We start from the raw sequence: 20186 nt of genomic DNA, 5'->3' as shown, positions 1-20186 counted from the left end.
GGGCTGCTCCTCCAGGTTGAAAATCTGCTCTTTTGTAAGAAATTTCCACTTTGTGTTTCACTTAGCAAATGATACCATCTCATGCACATTTGAAGAGAAACACAAACACAAAGAGAAGCAAAGAGAGGAAGAAAAAGAGAGGGCGATGATACCATCTCATGCACTGATTGAAGAAGAATGCTGATACAATGAGGATTGATTGATTAGTCCCTGCATGCAATCCAAAGCATCAATGAGGGCATCGGATCAGGCTAATGACAATGGCAACACCAAGCATAGAGTGTTGGAGTGTGCACTTGCAAATAGAAGAGTGGAGTAAAGATTATGTGTATCTATCAAGTGGGGGGTGTGGCTATAAATAGCCAAAAGACAAAAAAATCAGCCAACTTGTACTTGTAGGGGGCATAAATGCTCAACAAGAAATGACAACAACAATGTTCCCTAGCAACTGTAGGCAAAATGTCCTAGGAATGCACATAGGAGTCCAACAACAAAAGAAAATGCACCTACATTGCAAGAGCTTCTATGTCTCTGTCAAATTTTGATAGGAGCTCATAACCAAGAGATGAGAGATTGACATAACTAACATAAGCAACACCTCTTTAGCTGGAAGAAGCATAAGTAGTGATGTTGTCTCAATATCTTCTATGAATTCCACCCATACATCAAATTGGATAGCATCAATAGTTAAGAAATTATCTACACCAAGAGTGTCTATCTTATTTCCATCTACTATCAATATATCATCTGCATTCTCAAATAATACACCTATATCATCAGCTCCAAAAAGCATGTCAAATAACAAAAAAACATTTTCAGTCAAGTTCTGTGTATCTTCTACACCCTCTAAGAATGTATGTATAGTAACATAGTAACCTCAGTTTTTTGACTTTTAGTAAGATATACATAAATAGAGAAGGAATCAACAAGGGCATCCCAACCTGACATTTCTTGAATACAAATTTTCACCTTATTCAGCTCATATTTTGAAATCTTCCATTTTTCTACAATTTGTATTCATGCATTCAAGGTTTGTTCTTCTTAGAAAGTATACTATCACATCTAAAATTCTATCTACAGATATTCTCAATGTCTAAGACATCGGTTCTGGCTCTAACTCCAACACATCTATTTCTCATAGTCATTTCATTTACAAACTTTTGCATTTCACCCTTTCAAAGTTGGCATTAAGTGGCAATCTTGTCTCACATAGATGATTAAATTTTCCATCTTCAAAGAAAATTGAATTTTTGTCCAAAACATCTATATATGTCTTGGAATGTTTGCATTCATGTTCTATGCGATCACCTGAAATATATGTATGTCCAATCCTTTACAAGTATTAATCCTTGGTCTTGTAGAGCATCCTTTTTTTTTTCCAATCTTACAAATTTCTGTTAGCCTGCTCTTCTTCAGTCTCAGTCTGTCATCTCCTGGTTGTGAGCTCCTGTCAGAGTCTGACAGGAGACAAAGGAGCTCTGTCAGGACATTTTTGTGGCTGCCTTAGTCAGCATGCAGTCCTGGGTTTGTTACAGCTCAAACTGGGCTGTTTTTGTCCAGACTGCCCATTTTTCTGGGCAGTTGGCCAGATCTGGCCAAAGTCGGCCAGATCTGGCTGGTTGGCCAAATCTGGCCAGGTCGGCCAGTTTGGCTGGTCGGCCAGTTTGTTGGCCTGGGGGCTATTTATAGCAGCCCCCCCAGTCAGTCCAGCATTGTTCTCTGCAGGTACAGCACTGCTCCCTCCGTCTCCGTCTCCGGCATTGGTGCTGCCACTGCTTCCAGTCTGTCCTGGTTCCCTCACTGACGCTCCGGGCTGCGTGCAAGGACTGTTCTATCCATTCCAGTGTATTCAGCATTCATCTCAGTCAGTGCAGACTTTCTTCCTTCATTCTCTGCTTTCTCTCTCCTCTCCTCCGTGTTCGTGTTCTTCCGTTGCGCACTCACATGGTATCATTGCCTGATTGAGAGCACGGAGGACACACCTTCAGGAGAGAAATACCTTACTGCTGCTGCCAACAGATCAACCACAGCCAGGCGACTTCATCAGGCGGCTGTTCAGCCTGCGTTTGCTGTCCACGCTGACTGCAGAGGCTGCCACGTCATCCAGCGATGCAACAACCCTGCGTTTGCCACCAGGCGGCCTCTCCTGCTGCTGGGCGACCTCTCAACAGGCTGCGTTTTGCTGCTCTGCGGGTCGCTTCCACCCCAGGCGGCTCTTTTCCTGCTGGCGACCTCTGTCCGGGCTGTTTTCCTAGAGCTGGTGGTCTCTTCTCTGGTGTTCGACATCAGTATTCTTGCGTTTTGCAGATCCAGGTGTTTGTAGGCACTCTCTGCCTGCGTCTTGGTGGTTGGTGACCACATTACTGGTCCTATTTCGACAGCGGCGCAACTTTCTTTGGTATTTTGCAGATTGGAAGATGTCTTACCAGTTTTCAGGCTTTGAAGACTCAGAGGATGAGCTTCTCACTCATCATTCCTCCGAGCGGAGGCGGGATTATCGTGAAGTTCGACATCAGGAAGAACCTCCTCGCACTCGTCCTTCTTCGGTCCATGCATCTCAGAGGGTTCCATCTACTGCGAAGGTTTCTTTAGTGAAGACTGCTTCAGATGTGCGGATGCCTTCCTTGATTCCCTCTATCCAGGTGCCAATTCTCCCTTTCTTTCCGAAGGAAGATAAGTTGGATGGTTCCAACTACTCCCTATGGTCGTGCAAGGTGGCTTGCATCCTTGATACCTTTGATCTTTGAGAGCTTGTTTCTTCGCCCATCGACCGACCCCCCGTGGATTCGTCCGATGGCACCTCTATGGACCGTGCAGCCTTATGGGATAGGCTCAACTCTCGAGCCCGTTCTTTTCTTTTTATGAGTCTACATGATTCTGTTCTTGTACATGTTCACAGGTTACAGACCGCGGCGGAAGTGTGGACAAAGCTTGCGTCTTTGTATCAGCACAAGACATTTGCTCACAAGATTTCCCTGGAGAAAAAGTTGCGGATGCTCAGTCTTGATGGTTCTTCTTCCATGAAGGAGCACATCACGAAGATGGAGGATATGCGAGGCGAGCTAGCCTCTCTTGGTCGTCTGATATCGTCTGAGGATATGGCGATGATTCTATTGACTCAGCTGCCATCACCCCGTTATGATGTCTTCTACACCAGCCTCATCACTTCGAGGACCCGTGAGACACTCCTATGGGAGGAGCTTTCCCCGCTTGTCTTGGAGCATGACGAGGGACTCAAAGAGGTGGGAGCCAGTGGCTCCACCAAGGCATTTACGGCCGGCACAGGTGGCGGCAAGAAGAAGAAACAAAAGAAGGAGAAGGCCAAGGACAAGAAGGAGGAGGACAAGAAGGATGCGAAGGAGAAGAAGCCCAAATGTCCCCATTGTGGGAAGGGCACTCATCCCGAGGAGAAGTGTTGGCAGAAGTATCCCCATTTGAAGGCGGTGGCTACAGCGGTGTATATTCGCAACCGCTCTCCGACTTCGGCGTTACAGGACATGACTCCGTATGAGGCTTTCTTTGGGAAGAAGCCTTCCGTGTCCCATTTCCGCATCTTTGGATGCGATGCTTTTGTCCATGTGGACAAGAAGAAGAGGAAGACGAAGTTCGACTCTAAGTCGCGAAAGGTTATCTTCGTTGGTTATAGTACGACCACGAAGGGATATCGGCTCTATGACCCGACGACGCGGACGATTGAGGTGAGTAGGGATGTGATCTTTGATGAGGCTTCGGCCTCTGAGGATCCGATTGATGGTTCTATTACAGATGGTTCTTTATCCTCGATGGACCTCCCCCCACCTTCTCTCCCTTCCCTTCCTTCCAGGATGCCCCTTAGCACCCCCCCTATTCCTCCTCCTTCGGCTTCCCTTTTCCCTTTGGTGGATGTGCCTTCGTCTTCTACGAGCTCTTCTACCGCCACTTCGGGATCTTCACGGGATATACAGCCTTCTTCAGATGCGGAGGATCTATCTTCACTCGGTGAGGGGGAGTCCCTCTCCGATATGGATGCTTTACAGGTTTCGGAGGCCCCCCGGTCTCCCTCACAGCAGCAGGAGTCTCTCAGGATTCCTTTATGGTATCGCCGGCTCATGCAGGATTCAGGTGTTACTCACTTTCCTGCTTCTTCTTTAGGTCCACGTCGATCAGCACGTTTACAGGCCCAGCGGGACAGTTCACTATGTGTGAACTATGCTCTTATGTCCCAGATTCTTCAGGATTCCGAGCCTTCTACTGTGGAGGAGGCTCTTGCACAGGATATTTGGACACAGGCTATGCAGGCCGAGCTCGATTCCATCGAGCGAAACCATACGTGGGAGCTTGTTCCGCGTCCCGCGAAACGGAAGGTGATTGGTGTGAAATGGGTCTTTAAGACCAAATATCTTGCAGATGGCTCCTTGGACAAGCATAAAGCTAGGCTTGTTGCCAAGGGTTTTGCTCAGCATGCAGGGTTGGATTACTTTGAGACTTTTGCTCCTACAGCCAGGATGTCTACCATCCGAGTTCTTTTGGCTCTTGCTGCTCACCACCGTTGGCTTGTCTTTCAGATGGATGTCAAGTCTGCTTTTCTGAATGGCGTTCTTGAGGAGGAGATTTATGTTTCACAGCCTCCTAGTTTTCTTGTGCAGGGGAAGGAGGATCATGTCTACAGGCTGTGGAAGGCTCTTTATGGCCTCAAGCAAGCTCCTCGTGCTTGGTACCAGCAGATTGACCGCTTCTATCTACAGAGTGGCTTTGCGCGCTCCGCTTATGATCCCAACCTCTACTTACGGGTTGTGGATTCTCTTTCGGTGTTCCTTAACTTGTATGTGGATGATCTAATCATTACAGGGAGCGACACTCAACAGGTGGAGCATACACGGTCCCTTCTTCAGCAGGAGTTTGACATGACGGATCTAGGGATCCTTCACTTCTTTCTAGGTCTGGAGATCTATCAGATGGCACAGGGCATTTTTGTCTCGCAACACAGGTACATCTCTGAGCTTCTTTCAGAGTTTGATATGGCTGAGTGTCGGCCTATCTCATGCCCCATGGACCCTGAGTCCAAGCTTTTGACAGCTGGAGTTCCTCTTACCGATCCCACCCGTTACAGGTGCCTTGTCGGCTCTCTTATCTGGCTGCTTCACACTCGGCCGGATATCTCTTTTGTGGTGGCTTTATTGTCTTCTTTTATGCAGACTCCTACCCAGGATCACTGGCAGGCGGCCTTGCGGGTTCTTCGCTATTTACAGGGGACTCGATCCTTCGGGATCATGTATGGAGATGGGATTACCCTTTCTGGATGGAGTGATTCTGATTGGGCAGGTGATGTGGATTCGCGACGATCCACTACAGGTTATGCTTTCACCCTTGGATCTGGTGCTGTCTCTTGGAGCAGCAAGAAGCAGCCTACTGTGGCACTTTCTTCTACAGAGGCTGAGTATCGGGCCCTTTGTTCGACCGCTATGGAGGCAGTTTGGCTTCGTCGCTTACTCGTGGAGATTGGCTTTTCTCAGACCGGACCTACGAAGCTGCGCGTGGATAACCAGAGTGCTCTTGCTCTGGCCAAGAACCCAGTGTTTCATGCTCGCACGAAGCACATTGAGGTTCAGTATCACTATGTTCGAGAGCGGATCATGGATTCGGAGCTGGTGGTGGTCTATTGTCCTACGGCGGCCAATGCAGCTGATCTCTTTACGAAGCCGTTGCCTCAGGCTTCTTTGCTTCATCACATGCGGTTCTTGGGTCTTCAGACTCTCCCAGGAGTTGAGAGGGGGTGTTAGCCTGCTCTTCTTCAGTCTCAGTCTGTCATCTCCTGGTTGTGAGCTCCTGTCAGAGTCTGACAGGAGACAGAGGAGCTCTGTCAGGACATTTTTGTGGCTGCCTTAGTCAGCATGCAGTCCTGGGTTTGTTACAGCCCAAACTGGGCTGTTTTTGTCCGGACTGCCCATTTTTCTGGGCAGTCGGCCAGATCTGGCCAAAGTCGGCCAGATCTGGCTGGTCGGCCAAATCTGGCCAGGTCGGCCAGTTTGGCTGGTCGGCCAGTTTGCTGGCCTGGGGGCTATTTATAGCAGCCCCCCCAGTCAGTCCAGCATTGTTCTCTGCAGGTACAGCACTGCTCCCTCCGTCTCCGTCTCCGGCATTGGTGCTGCCACTGCTTCCAGTCTGTCCTGGTTCCCTCACTCACGCTCCGGGCTGCGTGCAGGGACTGTTCTGTCCATTCCAGTGTATTCAGCATTCATCTCAGTCAGTGCAGACTTTCTTCCTTCATTCTTTGCTTTCTCTCTCCTCTCCTCCGTGTTCGTGTTTTTTTTCCGTTGCGCACTCTCACAATTTCAGCTATAAGCCTTACATGCCTTTGACCAACTCATCCATCACATCATGTTTCTCATAGGAGATATAGTAGAAATGAGCTGCTTACTCACTTGTTCATTTTCCTATCAGAAGTGGATGTAGTGATGGAAGCATGGAAAACTCTTGTAATAGGCTACACAACACAAGAGATAAAGGAAAAGAGAAACAATGCAAAAGAAAAGGACACTGCACAAAGAAATCAAAAGCAAAGAGATGCTCGAGAAATGGAATCCATATACAAAGATATGAGATATTATAGAACCAATGTGAGTGATTGGTTGTGAAGACAATGGCATCATCTCCCTCTCTTAAACAGAATTTGTCAGATGATAAATGACCAAAGAGGAGGATAGACTCACAATAAAAAGGCCAAATATTAGCCATCAATGTGGGTTGGTTGGCCAGCATTAAATGCTAGTCGAACAACAATAAACGCCACAAAACACGTCATAATGGCAAAAAAATGCCTTAATGCACAAGAAAATATCATGTTATCCTAGTCCACTAAATCACATGCATAGACTCAGCCATAAACTAACATATGTACTCATAGCCTCTTTGAGATAATGGGTGATTTGGTAAATATGGCTGTACAATGTTAAGCACCTATCAAGGTCCATACAACAATAAACACTAGAAGAGAACCATGGATATCATGGTAGGGAGTGGCTAGCCCACCACTAAGATGCCTTGGAGAGAATTTGATGTCAATGTCAGTCATACCAACTCCTAAAAATAGAGAACAGTTATACCAGCTCTCAATATTTGTCAACGATGTCTTGTAGTAGCATACAAGACCATCCTATCAAAAATGCCTCTGAACCTAAAGGACCATGGATTCTCTGCCTTTGGCTAAATTGCCAAATTGTCCTCTCATGTGAGCTCAAATTAGAAGCCAATCTTGCTCTCTATCAAAGAATCAACTCATTATGTATCTTTATGTCAATCCCAACTCTAGGATTTGAACTTGCTAGACTTTGATCGATGCATTAGGGAAATCCCTCTTCGGAACTTGTGCACTTGTATATGTGTATAGACGAGGTACAAATGCCCCACCTCACCACCCTCTCACACACTCTCACTGGCATTGGAGAGTTGTGAGGAATTACCGCATCACCTGTAGTAGCAACCTGAAAGGGAGGCCCCTATAGATATCAGAAAAACCACATAGCTAGAGCCTAAACCTAGTCCTGGAGATGAGGAAGACTTGCTGTGAGGGTCTTCACCCTTCATCAACATCCATGCCTACTTCTGTAAAGCTGCTAATGTCCTGCAATCCTTGTGGAGGTGTCCCTTCTTGCCACTCAGACTTCTTCTTCTTCTTCTTCCATATATCACCCCTCTTTGAAACTAGAATATCTAGAGCATCAAGATATAGCTTCCTCACCGAAACCTAAAGCTCAACATAGCAAGCCTCCAATAGGACACTTGTGAAAGGCTAAAGAATTTGTGCATGCTAACCATTAGGAGGAGATGCTGGAGGAGCCATGATGAGGGAGATACAGAGAAGATTATGCTGCCACCCTGGTTTAAAAACAGCAATCAGGCTATCACCTCCAATTTATCCATGGTGCCAACATGTCCTGCTTGATTGCAGCAGGTTATCACCTCTAGGTTATTGTTGCAAGAGTGCTTCTATTGTAGTTGACATAAATAGGTGATTGATATTAGGAACTGCACTATGACAACTACATTTGGCAGTCCAACATAACCTCTAGCTTGTGGGTCCTACTTGTTGGTCACTTATTACTACATTCCCTCATCCTTGAAGACATCCTTCTTCTTTAACATCAACAGATGGTGGTCTGCTACATTTGTGATTAGTTTGAAGGATGATACTCCCCTTGGCATCCCTAAGTCCACTCCCCAAGACTGTAGCCATTGGATAGCCTTCCTCTCCATCGAGTTCACTATTGGAATGCCATTGTCTATAACTCCACCACAAAGGGCTTTAATTAACATCATTGATCCAAGAAGTCATCATAGAGAAATCATGATAAGTACACTTGAATTCAGAACTAGAGAAGTGGGGCTCAAGAAGACATAACCAGGTGTGCTCAATCATTGTAAGATAAATGGCATGAAGGAAACATTGAAAATATCCCTGACATCCAATTGATACAAAGACTGTGGCACATGCACTACTTCTTAATTCTGCCAAGTCTGGGTGTGTTACAGTACAATTTTGTGATCTTTAGAACCTAATCAAGCCTCATTTAACATTCAAAATTGTTTGGATCAAGTATGCCTGAGTTATGAGGCTTACAAGTCAAACTGCTTTAGAATACAGCATGCAGGAATTCTGGACAACTGTCTGAACAGACCTGAATTCCGGGTACTTGCTCTCTGATTTTGACAGAGCTTTCTTCTAGAAAATTGCATAATACCTTCCAAGCTTTGACTTTGCAGAATAAACTTTTCCAATTCGACTTATGCAGAAAAAGTTATGGTCAGTTTTCAGATCATTAGTGCTGTAAACAGCAGCCTGTTTATGACAAAGTTGGATGTGTGTGCTGTAGTGTGTTACATGTTGTTATTATCAGAGTGCAGCAGTGCGGAAGCGTAGGATTGAGAGAGAGAGAACGCAGAGAGAGAAGGGAGAGAAAGAGACAGTGGACAATGAAGATCTGCTGTATAAAGAATGCTGAATACAAAGATATACACGGGCGCAGTACGTTGGACTGCGTATCTCCACCTCGACGATGCAACCTGCTGTCCACCTCGAAGTCTGCTGCAGTCTGCACTGTCTGCTGTCTGAAATCTGTGAACAGAGACAGACACTGCGCATCACCGGTCTGTAATCTGCGTCAGAGAAGAAGTGTATCCAGACTGCTGAAAGTGTCGCCTATAAATGGCCGAAATCTGCCAGGAAATAGGCACCAGAAATGCAGCCGACTGACTGTACAGGTCGGACTGCCACGTGGCAGTCCGACTGTGCAGTCCGACTGCACTCTGCCTGTCCGACTGCACAGCGATCTGATCTTTGACACCCCCTCTCAGAGCCTGGGTAGGGCAGAAGCCTGAGGGATCTGGAATGTCTCCGAAGTAGAGCCTCAGGAAGCGCCTTCGTAAACAAATCCGCAAGATTATCCTCCGTCTTGCAATACTCCACAGTGATGATCTCATCCAGAAGCTTTTCTCGGATAAAGTGGTACTGAATCTCAATGTGCTTCGTCCAGGCATGAAAAACAGGGTTCCTTGCCAAGGCAATGCAACTCTCATTGTCACATCGCAGCAATGTAGGACGAGTCTGGGGGCACCCAAGCTCCTCCAACAATCTCCGAAGCCACACAACCTCGCAGGTGGTGGAAGACGCGGCCCGATACTCCGCCTCAGTAGACGAAAGGGCTATCGTGGGCTGCTTCTTGCTACTCCATGAAATAACACCTGCACCCAAAGTAAAACAGTAACCTGTAGTCTGTGGTCCACGTCACCGGCCCAATCCGAGTCGCTCCAACCTGCAAGTACAAGATCTGACCCATCTGTCCCTGCGGGGTAATGAATCCCCAAATCAGACGTACCCCTCAGATACCGAAGTATCCTCTGAGCAGCCTGCCAATGCACCGTCTTAGGTTCACTCATGAACCCTGCCAAGAGCCCAACAGCAAAACATAGATCAACCCTGGTGTTGAGAAGCCAAATCAAGGACCCAATCAACTGTCGATAGCGGGACGCAGCCGCCAAAGGAGAAGCTGAATGGGAAGTGGCCTTCCAGTTCGGATCCATAGGAGTAGAGAGGGCCCGACAGTCTTCCATCTCAAAAGACACCAAGAGCTCCTGTACATATCTCTGTTGGGAGATAAAGATCCTCCTCGGAGACTGATAAATCTCATGGCCTAAAAAGAAATGGAGTAGCCCTAAATCCGTCATCTCGAACGTCCGATGTAAAGCTGACTTTGTCTCCTGGACCTGCTGTGCATCATCACCTGTGACAATCAAATTATCAACATATAATACAAACAGCACACAACCATCCTCGGAAGTGTGAACATACAGCTGCGGATCGGCCTTGGACCGCCGATATCCCAACTGAGACTGGAGGAATGAATCAATCTTCTCGTTCCAAGCTCGCGGGGCCTGCTTGAGGCCATACATGGCCTTCTTCAGCCTATAGACTTTCCCATCTGAAGAACCAAAGCCAGGAGGCTGCTCCACATAGATCTCCTCCTTCAAATCACCATTCAGGAAGGCCGACTTCACATCCAACTGGTAAACAGGCCATCTCCTATGGCCAACCAAAGCAAGAACAACTCTAATGGTTGCCATACGAGCTGTGGGGGCAAAGGTATCATGACAGTCAATCCCTGGGCGCTGTGCAAAACCCTTAGCAACAAGGCGAGCCTTGTGCTTATCCAAAGTACCATCACTGAGATATTTGGTCTTGAAGACCCACTTGACTCCAATCACCTTCTTCTTCGGGGGGCGTGGCACAAGTGACCAAGTGCCATTCCTCTCAATAGCCTCCAACTCAGCTTCCATAGCTTTCTTCCATGGGGCGGACTGTAAAGCCTCCTTCACGGAGGTGGGCTCTCGATCCTGCATAACACGGGACATCAAACAATAGTTGGAGCAAACAAGCTCCGAAGAATGTGTCTGGTGCCGCCGTGACCGCCGCGGACCATCCTGCGGTTCCCACTCCTCAGGAACCCCCTCGATCCCTGAATCACGGAGTGTGTCACGGGCCCAGCGAGGAGGAGGCCGAACCTCCCCTCGTCGTTCTCCATCAGCAGAAGACTCTGGAATATCCACTGGTGGTAACTCCTCAGAGGTGTCCAGTGGAACAGTAGACTCTGTGTCAGAAACGGAATCATAATCAAAAGCCACAGGCTCCAGTGGAACTGTAGAAGGAGTCCAACTCTCCCCTGGATCTCCAAGAACGGGATGCTCCTCACCTGTTGAAGTAGCCGGAATCTCCACAAACCGCACATCACGGCTAGTGTATACATCCCGCTTGACGGGATCATACAGTCGGTAGCCTTGGGACTGGGAGCTGTAGCCAACAAATACCTGTGTTCGGGAAGCCGCTTCAAATTTATCACGGTGAGCCTTGGGAATGTGAACATAGGCATCACAGCCAAAGACTCGAAAGTAAGAAACATCTGGCTTCGCCCCAAAATAAGCCTCAAATGGAGTCATCCCATCCACGGCCGAAGTAGGGGATCGATTAAGGATGTGGATTGCAGTAGCCACAGCGTCGGCCCACAGAACCTGAGGGGTCTGTCGGTGCTCCATCATGGTGCGCGCCATCTCGATCACACTACGGTTCTTCCGTTCGAGAATACCATTTTCTTGAGGAGTATTGGTATTGGCAAACTCCTGGTGAATTCCTCTATCTGCACAAAACCAAGCAAACTCATTAGACACAAATTCACCTCCCTTGTCGGATCGCAAGGTCTTCAACTTCCGGCCTGATCGATTCTCCTCAAAGAGAAGCCAATCCTTGAAGTGCGAGAAAGCTTCTGACTTTAATGCCAAAAAGTAGGCCCATGTCATCCTGCTACAGTCATCCACGATCAGCATGAAGTACGAGCTCCCACGCAAGGACTCATTCCTCATAGGGCCACATAGATCTGTAGATACTAGCTCCATCGGTGAAGTAGACCGCCGCGAAGTTGTGTGGGGAATGGCATCTCTATGGTGCTTCCCCCGTATGCAGGAGACACATGGCTGCTGGCTCACCACGATATCCGATAACTCTCGAACAAGCTGTCCACGTGACGCCTTCCGAAGATAGTCATAGTTCAGGTGACCAAACCTAGCATGCCATAACTCAGACTGGGACTGTGAGGTAAGAAGAAGAGTAGAGAGGGCAGTGGAAGACTTCAATTTGTAAATGCCGTTCTCCTCATATCCGGATGAGAGAACCTTTCTCGATCCACGATCAAGGACTCGCACAGTAGAACTGTCAAACTCCACCAAAAGACCAAGGGAGCAAATCTTATGAACTGAAAGGAGATGGTATCCTAATCCTGGTACATGCAAAACCTCTGAGGTATGGGTGCCACCTCGTCCATCCGGAATAAGCTGCATCTTACCTCGACCTGCAACAGAAACTGAAGAGCTGTCTCCAATGAGAACCTGCCCACGCGAGGGTCGCAGCTGGGCAACACCATCTGATGAAGGAGTCATGTGCCGTGAGGCACCACTATCAACAATCCACTCTCGAGCTTGGGGAGCCGTCATCACAGCATCAGAAGCATTCGGTGAAGCGTCCTCAATGACAGCTAGATGAAGAAATGCAGCTGATGAGGGTGCAGCCACCGCTTCAGAATCCTTGGTGTCCTTCGAGTCTTTGTCAGGGCAATCCTTCTTCCAATGGCCAGTCTTTCCACAAATATGACACGTGGAGTCTTTGTCCTTGTCCTTCTTGGACTTGTTATCTCCCTTTTTCTTCTTTTGGTCCTTCCCCTTCTTCTGAGAGGCTTGACCTGTCAGCGCCTCCGACTTGGAAGCATTCTGTCCCTTTAACTGTTCCTCTTGGTCCAAGATCATAGGAACCAACTCTTCCCAGCGAAGAGTAGACTCTCGCCCCGAAGCAATAAGGGCAGAGTAAAATGTACCGAATCGTGGCGGCAACTGGGACAATAGTGTGATCGCCATGTCTTCGGAGGAAATCGGCTTCCCCGCATTCTGAACCTGCATCTGTAGCTGCCTTAGCTTGTTAATGTGCTCCCGTAGCGAAGAAGACTTATTTACGGACAAGGTCCGCATCTGTACCTCCAAAGAAACCCTCTTCATCAGGGTCATCCGATTGTACATTTGATCAAGCTCCAGCCATATTTCACGAGCCACTGTCAAGTGCTCGATGTGAGCGATCACGGCTGTAGTGCATGATAGAAAGAGAAAGGATCGAATCCTGGCATTCAGTTTGTCCCAATGAGACTGGGCCCTGGCTAACTCCGCACGAGCATCGGAAGAGAGTTTGGAATCATCTCTTACCGAGGGCCGGTCAATCTCCTCCTGTACCAACTCCGCCAAATCATAGGACTCAAGGATGGCCAACATCATGACGCGCCAAATGCGGTAGTTGTCGCCGTCGAGCTTCTGATCTGTAGGAAGAGCCGGTAAGACAGGCACCTTCCGGTCCATAATCGCCTGGAACTCCAAGTCCATCTTTGTAGACATCTTCACCTGCAATGCCTTCTCAAACGCAAAAGCAGCCCCCTCTGACTGGGTAAATTCAGCCTGCTAAGGCTCTTCCGCGTCCTGAGGCTTTTTCACCCGCCGGAGGCGATGAAAAAGCAAAACCTGCACTTTTAGGCTGAAAACTCAAACTTCCTCCACGTCAAACAGCAGTAAACAAAAGCAAATCCACCACCTGTACTCCTTTCCTGTGCGCCCACACGTTTCAGCCTTGTTCCAAGGCGCAGCCCTCCTGTCTACCCTTAAACGCAAAAAACGCAAATTTGTGTCGCGATGGAAACTCCTCTTCAGGTTGATTCTGCGCTCAGTCAACCCTCAAACACTGCTCTGATACCATGTCAGAGTGCAGCGGTGCGGAAGCGTAGGACTGAGAGAGAGAGAACGCAGAGAGAGAAGGGAGAGAAAGAGACAGTGGACAATGAAGATCTGCTGTATAAAGAATGCTGAATACAAAGATATACACGGGCGCAGTGCGCTGGACTGCGTGTCTCCACCTCGACGATGCGACCTGCTGTCCACCTCGAAGTCTGCTGCAGTCTGCACTGTCTGCTGTCTGAAATCTGTGAACAGAGACAGAGACTGCGCGTCACCGGTCTGTAATCTGCGTCAGAGAAGAAGTGTATCCAGACTGCTGAAAGTGTCGACTATAAATAGCCGAAATCTGCCAGGACATAGGCGCCAGAAATACCCTGTCGGCTGCATTAAATGCAGCCGACTGACTGTACAGGTCGGACTGCCACGTGGCAGTCCGACTGTGCAGTCCGACTGCACTCTGCCTGTCCGACTGCACAGCGATCTGATCTCTAACAGTTATAGGGTGTAGGATTTGAGTTCTTCCCCAAGACCTGAGGATCCTTGGCTTGTCCTATGGTGTTGGGTTCGTGGTTATTGCATGCTAGCTACTAATTAACCTACAATGTCAGCCATGGCAATCTCTGTCAAAGAAGTGTGGAGCAATCGAAGCAAAAAGATGTTGCTGATAGATATACTGTAAACACAAAAGGAAAAAAGAATAGCACAAATTCAAAAGAAATCAGACAGAATAAATGGGAAATGGAATCCATATGCCAAGACTCAAGAGTGGTACAATGGTATTGCCGATAGAGTGCATCAATCTCCCTCTCTCCAATGGAAGTAGTATGCTCATATCTGATCAATGTATGAGAGAAGGAGAGTCTTAGTAGATTACGCATCTCAAGTGTAAGCCTGTGCATATTTATATGGGTAATTATTATTTTATTTCCAGATGTTCAGATTGACTGCCCATTTTCTAGCACAAGCTTTTTGACTAGCCAATTGGCATTTGTGTGGGCACCTTGTTGGTTTGTCAACATACTCATGTTTAGGCTCTATTTATAGGCAAGAATGCTCTCTTGTCATTTCTTCAGTCATTCACTCAGTTGCTTCCTTAGGGGAGAGAGGGAGCCACTATCCATTGCCAATGACTCCAAGTCTGAGTTTGTATTGTCTTGTGCCTTGGTATATGAATTGCATTTCCCAAGCACATTCTTGTTGAGTTCTTTGTAATATTTCCTCATTGTGTTTTGTGTTTGTGCAATCTCTTATAGCAGTTTCTGATGCTTCCATCACTACCCCCACTTCTGAAATGGGATCAAACATCTGTGTTAGGTCTTGTTGTCTGCTGCTGCTGCAGGTCTACTTTTATCACTCTCTGCTATGCTGATTCCACTTGTTTTGGACTTTTGCAACCTTCTTCTAGCTTGTGTTTTTGATACAACACCCTGCATTTTCACAATCTAATATGTTGCAGGACTAAACAACCATGATTGCTTGTTAGACGACTTGGTTTGAGGCTTGATCTGTCTGTGTTTATTCTCCAATAGCCTGTGTGTTCAGGTTTTGATTTTCTCTAAGGCCAAGCAAAAGGGTTTCCAAGCTGTGTGTGTGCTCTATGGGCTACAAACTCTGCATTTGATCCTCTACTGGCTACACTTGGTTTGATCTTTCTTTTGTTTGCCTTGTTTTCATTGTGTAGCAATCACTTTCTTTGTGCAATTTTTACCTACGCTACGTGAACTCTTGGATTGTTTCAAGAGCTACCTTGCATGCCCAAATGTTGGATCCTATTCCAATAGATCGTGATCGAGACAATTACGAGGAGGCAATTCTTACTTGGGAGATAGATGATGCTCGTGCCTATTATTCTCTTCTCATGTGTGAAGAACACCCTGCCACGGCACAAAGAGAAGCTCGAGCCGGCCAAGAGAGGCTGCAAATACATTTGCTAGCCATAAAAACATGCAAGAAACCTTTCTTCTTCACCAAGAACCATTACTCCAAAACACACAAGAAAATGGCACACAAGAACTGGATAGATGAAAACCATCCTCAACCTCTTCCTCTTCCTCACTCTCCATTAGATTTGGCAATGAAGCACGAGAGAAAAGTAAGAACAAGAAAGATAAGAGTTGTGCCAAATGAGGGAGAGGGAAATGAAGCGTGAGAGGAGAAGATAAAGGAAGAGAGAGATGTAATCACCTCAACCCCCACCTCCTCAAATCACCCGACAAGTTTCCTTCTTTTCCTTTCTTGATATTATAAAAATTGGGTTGCATACATTTTGGCTAAGGTCTAAAGATCCTTTATTTTTGAGAATAGGACAGAGGTGTTTGACCTTTCTTTTTCCTTTCTACATTTTTGAATGTGAGCCGTTTGGACTACACATTTTACATTGCTTCATAATTGAAATTTTTCCAAGAGATATATTTGCAATGAGTCATTTTACAAAAAGTTGTTTCCATGTGACACATTTTGGTGCCTATATTTGCACTGATTTCCTGGTCATCAATGTGCATCTCTAAAGACGTCCTTCTGGAAGTTACTTGCTGCAAGACAGCTTAAGAAGCATGAGAAAAGTTTTAGAGTTGTATGAAGCTTTGTTGACCGTGTAAGCTATGACCCTCTATGGTAGCCTGTAGATTATCAGGTTCGAGGCGACTAGCATGATTTTAGTCCTTCTTTCTCGAAGTGACAAAGATATAGAATCAGCTCCAACATGTGCAATCCACCCTTTCCAAAACACATCTTGTGGGGACTATCCTTTACAAGCTTCCTTCTGAGTATGATGGTGTGGCCAATGCTTTACAAGCTCAAACTGCTTGGGTATCCATGGTCCTATTTGATGGTCATTGTTGTATGTACTTTGATGAGTCACTATGATTGCATCTTGTGTTGTACTAGATTACCCATGACCTAAGGGAGGGTGCTAGCAAATTAGACATCCCATATATGAGTCTATGCATATTTAGGTAGGTAATTATTATTTTATTGCTACATGTGTAGATTGGACAGCCATTTTCTAACCCCAGCTTTTTGACTAGCCAACTCACATTTATGTGCATACCTTGTTGGGCTTGCAGACCTACTCATGTTTAGGGGCCTATCTATAGGCAAGTACGCTCCCTTTTCACTGATTCACTTATTCACTCACTCAATTGCTTCCTTGGCGGAGAGAGGGAGCCAATTGTATCATCTTATGCTTTGGTATATGGATTTCTCAAGCATTTTTTGGTTAAGCTCTTTGTTCTTTGCAATGTTTCTTTCTGTGTTTTGTGTTTATGCAACCTCTTACAGCAATTTCTTATGCTTCCATCTCTATCGCCACCTCGAACATAAGCTATAGCTTCTTCCACACCTCTTCAAAAGTCTTGTAGGAGGTAACCGCTGGTAAGACTCCTTGGAGATGCATCAAACGAGAGCTGAGCATCCCGTTTCTTTGACATGAGAAGCATCGTCAAAGTGTCTTCTTTTGCGCTCAAAATTAGTCAATCACAAGTAAGAGATTGCAGGAAAAGGCAAAAATTATAATAATAAAATAGAGATGTCTTCTCTCTTTTTGCTCAACAACCAATTCGTAGATAAGTCTGTAGTTGCTAGTAGCCCTTATCGTGGATAATTCCTTGTAAATGCATCAGCAAATTTAGTCTGTTAGTGTGATCTTTCCAGAAGATATTTGGCATTAACAACAGGTTGTAGTGTTGCTAAAGAAAGAGGTCCGTGCTACAGGCAGGTATGGTCAACTAGAGGATATATCAAAGAGTAAAGCAGCAATCAAGAAAAAGAGAGAAGTGCTAGTCCTCTTGTCAATCTGGTAGTAGCAGATCTATCTCAGCATAGCATTAGGACCTAGTACAAGAAGTCATTATAAGGTTGTTTACAACAAACAGGAGGGTCTAAAATAGACCTGTAACAACAGCAATATAATTACAGCCGGTCTGATCAGCAATGTACAGCAGTAGTAGAGAGCACTAAAAAAAAATTTACTCCTTAAATATTCAACCAAGGACCACGAGAAATAATCACATCTGTTGTAGGCTATATTCAGCAATTGCAACATTAAAAAACAATAATTCCAAAACTAGCAGTGCAGGTCTATAGTAGACAATTTGCACAACTGTGTAATATAGGAAGCAACTGCAAGGCAAAATTCCAGTTGCAACAACAAATCATGATTAAAGTAATACATAATCCCAGTGTTGTAATTTCGACAGGAAGTACCTCAAGTTACATATCAGATTGTTCTGTAACAGATGATGGAACAAGCAGGTAGTGTCTTGGCCTTCCTGTGAAAAACAAGTAGTTTACTGGTCAAAGTTGTGTACTCTCCATCCCTTTCATAATTGCAAAAACTGAGAGATATGTCATGCAGAAGTTATTCTCAGTTGGCCTGCAACTCTTCTTGAATAGATTTAGGATATCAAACTATGTGTTTCCCATGTAAGATCAAGCTCCTATCAAGTATCCTCTTTGATCTCACCCCATGTAAACCCTTTGTTCTCTCTTTTCACCCTTTGAAATTAAATGAGTGTGCCACAAGTTAGGCATACCGTAGCTTTTCTTGCAGCTACTTAGCATAAAATGGTCAATCTTCATTTTGAACTTCCATGGAAACTAGAGAAGCCATAGCCGGATTTTTGGCATACACCTCGAAAGTCCATGGACACTAGAGAAGCCAAATGGCATACCGAATATTATTGTCAAGTCCATATGCTATGTCTACACATAGAATTGGCAATCAATTCTCCCTTCGTACACATCCGGCACCACGCGGTGCTTGAAGGCCCATCGTGTTTTCTGATTCCTGTGAACGATGTAACATGAAAAGAAAACAAAATGAATACATAAGATGTAGATACGCAATTATGACATTCAAAACCTCCCCTTTCTTCCCTTTCCAATCTTCATCGCTTTTCACCAATTTTTCTTACTTGCCTGCATAATCTCACATGCCAGTTCACAACTTCGATGGAGCTTCCTCCCATTGCAGATATATTCCTAAAGATCGTTTACTTCGTACACGTTCCCAACAACATGTCAATCTTTCCGCCACTCAAAACCTTCCGAAGCCTGACATCAAATGAACCATAAGGCCTGGAATGGGCAAGGTGAAACAGAGAAGGGGTGGCACACAAACCATGGACTCCGGCGATTGAAGTTCCCGCCCATAAAAAATGTTGCCTATCATAAGAAATTTTATGAGATGAAGACATCCTACGCTCATGATGAAGACTTTGGAAGGATGTATGATCGATCGACTCATTAACATCTTAATGTTAAAAAGTCAATTCGTTTATAAAATTTGAGCGTGGATAAAAGTTTTATGCATGGCTACTTAAATTGAATAATTTAATGGGCAAATAAGTAAATTTTATTAGAAAATTAATGGTTCAGCTTAAAAGTAAAAGATGTGAAAAAAGAAGAAGCAAAAGAAGCCACGTTTACACTACACATGGGCTTTATCAATACAAATAGGATGCTCCTCAATCTTGCACCCAGCATAGATTATGTTGTTTTTGGAGCTGATGCCTTACTCGGAGATAAATCAAAGCTATTCTAGCCATGTGATGGCCATTTTGGGCACAGTGATTATTGTCCTAGGCAAGACAATGTTGTTCTAGGTTAAACAATATCACCCTAAGCATGATTATGTAGCCCTTTATCTAATGCGAGCACCTATGAGTGCTACCATTCGAGGCGCATGTTTTTCCTAGTTGTGTTTTGTAATATCTAAAAGATATCTATTATGACGAATCTTGTTAAAAGGGTTCTTTTGCACTGGTCGTGATGGATTTGAGCAAGATTATGATCTCCTACACAAAGGCTTTGAAGTTTGAGTGTTGGATATGTGATAATAAATTTTGCTAGTTTAAGCATTCCTTGCAAGTTGTACTACCAAAGGGAAATTTGATAAGGCTGAAGGTTTGGGCAAATTGGTTTTCTTGTGTTTTTGTGGATTCATCAATAAGTATAGCAATCATGTTCAAATCTAGTGTTCTATGTCTTTGGCTACTAAGAGCAGTAAGAGACAAGTCTTAAAGCAGTATAGATTTTTGGAGCAAAATTATTAGGTTGGCATGTTGAAGGCCAATATCGGAGTTCCAAAGAGCAAGGATGTCCAAATAGTTGTGTAGGGACTTAACTGATAATTAAGAAATACTCCAAGGGATGTCAAGCTCTAGTCCAATCTTTCTTTGTGTCATGTTGTAGGAGTAGTCTAGCTCCATATCTTTGTTTTCTCTTCTATTGCTAGATTTCAATCTTAAAGATCAAGTGTTTGCAACTTCAAGTCTACTAGCCTTCGGTTTACTACAAAATAGTTTCAACCTTGTCTAGTGTAGAGACAATTTCATAAATCTTTTAAATGGCCATGTTTTTGGACAACTTGCTCTTCCTACTCTCTAGTTGTATATCAA

The 20186-nt window shown here is 45.4% G+C and overlaps 1 protein-coding gene and 1 long non-coding RNA gene across 4 annotated transcripts in view; one reads left to right on the top strand and one right to left on the bottom strand.

The window, feature by feature from the left end:
- Nucleotides 1–20186, top strand: part of LOC148013970 (MADS-box protein SOC1-like) — an 86344-nt gene that overhangs the window by 28929 nt on the left and 37229 nt on the right. The window lies entirely within an intron of this gene.
- LOC148013971 (uncharacterized) lies at nucleotides 17720–19026 on the bottom strand. 3 transcript variants are annotated; one of them, XR_015688725.1, is made up of 4 exons: nucleotides 18908–19019; nucleotides 18706–18840; nucleotides 18459–18574; nucleotides 17720–18056 (listed from the first exon to the last, which is right to left on the bottom strand). It is a non-coding gene; the product is annotated as an uncharacterized LOC148013971 (long non-coding RNA). The 3 variants fall into 3 exon arrangements; XR_015688724.1 differs by having other exon boundaries at nucleotides 18321–18574; nucleotides 18706–19026; XR_015688723.1 differs by having other exon boundaries at nucleotides 18706–19026.

The sequence above is a fragment of the Lygodium microphyllum genome, chromosome 25 (assembly GCF_053477565.2).
Source record: "Lygodium microphyllum isolate KBCC chromosome 25, Lygodium_microphyllum_v1.1.10, whole genome shotgun sequence".
In the NCBI taxonomy this organism is placed as follows: Eukaryota; Viridiplantae; Streptophyta; class Polypodiopsida; order Schizaeales; family Lygodiaceae; genus Lygodium; species Lygodium microphyllum.
The sequence above is the reverse complement of the archived record's forward strand: the minus strand, read 5'-3'. Positions and strand labels throughout refer to the sequence as shown.